Source organism: Enhydra lutris, unplaced genomic scaffold, assembly GCF_002288905.1.
Source record: "Enhydra lutris kenyoni isolate GAN:26980312 unplaced genomic scaffold, ASM228890v2 scaffoldscaffold3, whole genome shotgun sequence".
In the NCBI taxonomy this organism is placed as follows: domain Eukaryota; kingdom Metazoa; phylum Chordata; class Mammalia; order Carnivora; family Mustelidae; genus Enhydra; species Enhydra lutris.
Genome location: NW_019154087.1, coordinates 68,659,625 through 68,665,624, shown reverse-complemented (window position 1 = coordinate 68,665,624; position 6,000 = coordinate 68,659,625). Strand labels below are relative to the sequence as shown.

The window sequence follows — 6,000 nt, the reverse complement described above, 5'->3', positions numbered from 1 at the left end:
CCGGACCGGGGCCACAGGACCCCGCTCGTCCGGCCACTCGTGCGCCCGCGCGGACGGGCGCGCCGCCAACCCGGTAAAACGAAACAGACCCGAACCCAACTTTCTCCTTTGCCGCGTCCCCGCCCTCCCTCGGCGCCTAGGGCTTCCCAGCTCCGCCGCCGCCTCTTGTGGGGCAAGCGCGGGCCCGCGGGGCTACTGCGGTTGTGCGGGGCCGGTGACGCGGGCCGCGGTGGGGAGGGAGCTCTTCCCCGCGTGGGGCGGACCGGGGGACCCCCCCCCCCCCCATGATGGCGCCTCCCTGCCGCTCCGAGGAGCGAACCTGCCAACTCCTCCTGCTCTGGCGCCCAGCCGGCCCGGCAGGTTTCGGCCGGGGCTCCCCTCGCGTCTTTGTTGGGTCTGCGGCGGGGAAGCCGCGCTCCTCGGCCCCGAGCCTTGCCCCCCGCCCTGGCTGCGGCGGGACCTCCCCTCCCTCTGTCCCTCCCCCTCCGCCCGTTCCGTTTCTCTTTCCCTTTCCGCAGCCGGGCCAAGGCCCGTCCGCGCTGCCCGCCGGCCCATTGTGTCCCGCGCCGGTCGCCCGGAGTTGGAGGACAGCGGCGGGCGCTGCCCTCTCCGCGGTCGGCGCCTCGCGGAGCGGGTCTGGCACGAGGGGGACATCGGAGCCCTGCGCCCCTCCGCATCCCAGACGGGGTCCTTTCTCGGCCCCCACGAGCCCCTTGGGGGTCGAGGTCAAGGAAAGTTCGGCACCGAAATTCCCTCTAATTTATTCAAAGGCTTGACGGCGGCGGCGCGTAATTTTTTTTTCTCTCTTCCGCCTACACCCCGTGCGTCTCCCAAGTGTCGTCTCATTCCTTTCCCTTTACCGGATTCGATTGCCTCACTGCAAGTGTATTTGTGAGTTCGCTGTTGAACAACTGTTCATTTACTCCGCTGTCTTTGTTAGTGCTTCTCGGGGTGGCTGCCGCAGGAAGGTGGGGGGAGTGGGTGTGAGAGAGACAGACGTGGGCTTGTTTTTCTAGTTGCTTAATATACATGTAGGCTGGAAGGGAGGACGTTTCCTTGATGTACTTGGGAAGGGAGGAGGAACGAATGCCTGCCGGATCTCACAGCTACAGTAGCTGCGGCTTTTGTTTATTCCGAGGCGCTTACGATTTTTCAGTCTGCGGTGCAAGATAGTGAGACGCTTCCCTTCTGGACATCGAAGCGCGTCTCAGCACCATCTCCTTGAGAAAGCATCGTTTTCGTGAGTGCTGGGGCAACCGGCCTTTTCCTTTTTCCTCCTGTTCTCTCCTTTCCAGTGCATCTCAAGTTCCAAAGTATGTGCAGTGGTACAGAAGTTGCATGATTTCGGTATGTCATCCTGTTGCTGGAACTCTTGGCACCTAAATCACAGAATGCCTTCATTTCAGAACATTTCTTGCTCTAATAGCCTGTGGTGGACAACATGCCTAATTTCAGTAACACAATGAGAAAACTGTTCTCTGCCCATGTTGACTTTTCATCTTGTTTATAATTACCACTTTACGTTTTATGGGAAGTAGCTGAGCTGTATTGGAACCACTATTAAAAAAAAAAAAAAAATCAAGGCAGGACCCATGTCCAGGGCTCCAGCATTTTCAAGTAGTAGAAATATTTTGCATCATTATTATTCTGATGTAGGTGCCAGGCCTGAGTATGCTGGACTGCTTAAGGTGTTTGTGCTCCTCTCTCCCTCCCTCTTTCCCATTTGCAGTTATTTGATATTTCCCTGCAGGTGGTGTACATTTGTGTGATACTGCAATTCTTCAGAAACTGTAACCAGGGTCATGAGAGATGATTTTCTAGAGGTGGGTGATGCGCGAGCCTCTGGAGAATACAGGCAGGATCGGGTTTCTTCTGAGGGTAGGGATTTGTCCTTGATTTAGTTTTGACCCCCTCCAACCATAGGTGTGTAACTAAATACATTTTTCCTTTTTGCAGCGTCCGTTGGTTTTATACCCTTGAAGAACTGATGACCTTTGCATTTTAGAGAAATGACCATTTTTAGGCAATTAAAAATGTTAACCTCTTAACCAATTTAAGTAATTTTTTCCTACTAAGTTCATTAAAGCATTAAGTTAATCATTTAACAATAAATGTTAAAAACTAAATTTCAGATTGTGATTTTGATTTATAGTAATTCTGGGTTAGAGATAAAAATTTAATGTCTCGGTTAGATAGGAAAAAGAAGAAACTGAGGTGTAATCAGATGACTATATTTAAGCTGTAGTCGCCTACATAATCAAGGCCAAGTTGTGTGTGTATAAGAGAGCTCATTTGTGTAGTCTTACAAGGCTAATGGAGGCATCATTGAGGCTTTATAAATAATGTAAGTTGTGTATAATGTAGAGTCTCCAGAGACAGCAGAGAAAGCATCATTACCAGCCTTTTCAACCTGCTTGAGATCTTAAATTGATTTACAGCACTGAACTGGTGCAAAATGATACATCAGGATGACATGGGGTCAGCCTGTAAAAGTCTATGATGTCAGCCTATTAGTTCAGTCATCATAATTAAACCATATTACAGGGGCAGCTAAGCAGGAGTCTGGCGTTATACTTCAGATATGGGTGGTACATGGATTTTGTTTATAGTGGAGAGGCTGAGCTGCCCAGGAATGCTGGTGTTTCTGAAAGAGGGAAAGGCTTACAGAACTCTGAATTTCTGAAGAAACTGAGGATAAACGAAAGGATGTTCAGTCTGCATTGTCTAAGGAACTTTCTATTTGGCAGTGGAGAGACAGATGCATTGGGGGTCTGATAAGGACCTTTACAGCTCTGATCCCGTGTACTGAATCAGGCTGCATGTGAGCTTGAATTTAACGTGGCCTTAGGGACCTTCTAGAATATCAGAGGACCACATGCTTCTTATCTCTGATCCTTTCATTAGCACTGAGTTGCACTGTATTGATGGATCAGTTGGCATTTTATTTCTTTAACAAGTCACGGTTACCAGGTCTCCACAGAAAGCAAAGAAATTTGAATTGAATGTATGATCAGCTTTGGAAAAGAAGACTCTCGTTTTTTGCTGAAATTTCTGCAATCTTTATTCAGTTTATGGGTCATCTCGGGAGGTACTGTCCAATAAGGTAGCTATAGCTACATAGGGGGATTTTAATGTTAATGAAACTGACATTCATGTTCTCAGTAGCACTAGCCACATATGGCTAGGGGCTACCATGTTGGACAGTGTGTATTTCCATTATCACAGAAGGATGTGCTGGGCAGTGCTACTCTGGGACCTTTACTTCTGCTTTTCCTTTCTATTCCTCTTTCAGCTACTTCTCTGCTTACCACTTCTAATGACTTTGTGGGGTCAGGAAAAGAAAAGGATGTTTCATTATTTTTTTTTTCCACCTACTAGTTGCTTTTGGTAAAATAAAAAACAGTTTGGAACTGATAATTGGAAGTAGTAGATCAAATGAGATTGATTCTTCTCTGGATCATATTTATCATAGACCCTAATTTGATTTAGAATGTCGTTAATATTTTTCTGGGTTTTTCTTATATGCTTATTTTTAATACTCATACCTTATTTAAGCCCCAAAACTTACCTAAGTACTGTTGTTACCACATTTTACAGGCAAAGAAACTTGAGTTCAGAGTGATTCAGTGTCTTGCCTCAGGCTACATAACTAGTAAGTGATTATGATTTATAATCTTAGCTGGGATATGAACAGGCAATCTGACTCTAGCACCTTTTAACTATATATATATATATGTAATATACATATATATATATATAAACATACATAGCTGTGTATATATAGGTTAATTTATACATAAACTTTTTCTTTTGAGAATATTCAAATAAGCATTGTTCTGCTGGGTTTTACTATTCCAGTATGGACACGACGACTGACTTTTTAGGCTTTTAGATAGATTTGCCCTCTGTTGTGCTTTTCTGGTCTGTCTTCTGGTGCTGTCTTCTTTTGAGTGCTTTAGAAGAAACATAATGTTTACATTATACATATTTAAGCAGAATATGATTGGAAGAGTAAATCTGACAAAAAAATAATGCATTTCAATGCTGAATTATTTTCATCTCTGCTTTTCTGGATAATCCCTGCTACTTTCGCCTTGTGTTTTTCTTGTACTATCACAGGCTGATAGTAGCGAAGAGAAAAGTTCTAGCAGTTCAGTTTATCTTGTCAATTTTAGTCTTCTCTTAGTTGTTAGATATCATGCTTTGAGATGAAAATAGTTCAGGGCAAATCTTGGAAATTTTTTTCCACATTTAATGTCTACTTTTGGGTAGTCTTGCAGTTATCCTAAACCCCTTTTTAAAAATTAATTAATTAATTTATTTATTGGGTCAGGCCATTTAAGAATCTGAAGGAACCGTGGATCCAATATCAGCTCATTCCCATCCTCCAATCTAAAGATCCTCCCATCCAAAAATGTTTATATGCCCTGGTGAGCTTGTATACTCAAGTACCCAAATTGCATGATATTTCAGGTGAAGGACATCCATGGGACAGCCTTGCCAAGTGCGTTCATAAACATTAAGATATGTAATTTCCTTTGTAGAGAATAGAGATATTTAGTGTTAAAAGCTATTTTGAAGATTTTCTGATCCTATTGGTTCATATCAAACTGTGTGGTCTGAGGCCCAGAGAAGATAGCCAACTTGCCTAGAGTCACCCACCAAAGTGACTAGAAGAGGGAAAGCCAGAACTTGGAGCACTCTTAGAGTTGTTGAGTTCTCATTTGTTTATCCTCTCCTGCTACGTTCATTGTGTTCCTAAGGTTTTGCTCTGAGCATATCCAGTGTAATTTGGTGAGGGGAGGAGAGGATAATTTTTGGCATGGCATCAACTTTTTTGTGCCTAACATTGAGCTGAATAGGAATCAAGTCTCATAACCTCAGAGAGATGTTTTTTACAGATTGAAATTGATTTTTTTTTTTTTTAATCTTAGAGATGGAAAAGAAAAGCTCTGTGTCTCATTTAATCAATGGGACCTTGGTAGAAAATGGGAGATCCAAGATTGTATCAAGATCAAATTAAATCAGGCAATTCTCCTATACAGATTTTCTCTCCTGACTCTCAAAAGCAAATCACATTCTTAACTGAAAGCTAAAGTTTGGAGTATTTAAGGAAGGAGCTAGGGGGTATTAGGGAGAGAATTGGAAAGGTCTGAGGACAAGAAGGATAATTTACCTACAAAGAGGTAGAGGAATTTGATATTGTCACAAAATAAGGCTGATGAGGTGCTCTCTGTAATGCTACTTCTATATGTGGTTTTACTGTTCATTCTTTCTTTCTTTCCTCCTCTCTTTCTATACCAGACTGCCGGTTTCTTATAAAGGATTCAGCTCAGGAATAACAGAAAGCAGAAGTGCATAGGGGAAGGAGTGCGGAGCTTCCACTTCCTTTCCAGGTTTGCCACTCTCCTAGCATGTCGATGTGTTCTAACAACTTGGAAGCTCTGGTTTTACTTTTTGTGCCAAGATTAGCAGGGGATACTTTGATAACAAATAAGAGTATTGCCTTTTTCTTCCAAACTGAAATCTCTTGGCTCTTTTTATTCCTTTTCTGCTATTTCCTGATAGCGCAAATAGTAGTGATTTGTCCTCTGATTGGCAGCAAAAATACCTGAAGAATTTTTAACACTTACTCTGGAGTAACTTCAAAAAAAAAAAAAAAAAGGCAGAGCTAGTAGCATGAATGTAATTACTTAAAATCTAAGTTAAAATCTTTATTTTGGTATGCATTATTAAGATGGAGTCAATTTTAGAGATGTACAACAAGTCCTATCACGTAAAAAAGTAACATTTTACAACTACTGCTGCCTGATTTGCAGAAAGGAACAGGCTCTGTAGAACACTCATTTATGTAAGAGAGGCTGTTTTTCAGAACAAATCCAAGACTTTCATAAATAGTTCAACTCCAGTGATCACATCAGAGTTTTAGGAAGATACTAGGAACTGCAGTGTTTGAGTGGTTTTACGTCTTTGTAGTTTTTGTTATAAGCTCCATTCAGA

The 6,000-nt window shown here is 43.0% G+C and overlaps 1 protein-coding gene across 7 annotated transcripts in view; it reads left to right on the top strand.

Annotated features, from left to right (window-relative positions):
- Positions 1 to 678: 678 nt before the first annotated feature.
- LOC111154171 (SMAD family member 1) overlaps positions 679 to 6,000 on the top strand; it is a 73,735-nt gene continuing 68,413 nt past the window's right edge. For 2 of the 7 annotated variants that reach the window (XM_022513638.1, XM_022513628.1), the window contains exons 1-2: positions 928 to 1,347; positions 1,751 to 1,823. The gene's annotated coding sequence lies outside the window, so the exon portion shown is untranslated. Of the gene's footprint in view, positions 892 to 927; positions 1,348 to 1,750; positions 1,824 to 3,597; positions 3,653 to 5,358; positions 5,397 to 6,000 lie in introns of those variants that run through there. The other 5 variants (XM_022513621.1, XM_022513612.1, XM_022513604.1 and 2 more) reach the window with 5 other exon arrangements.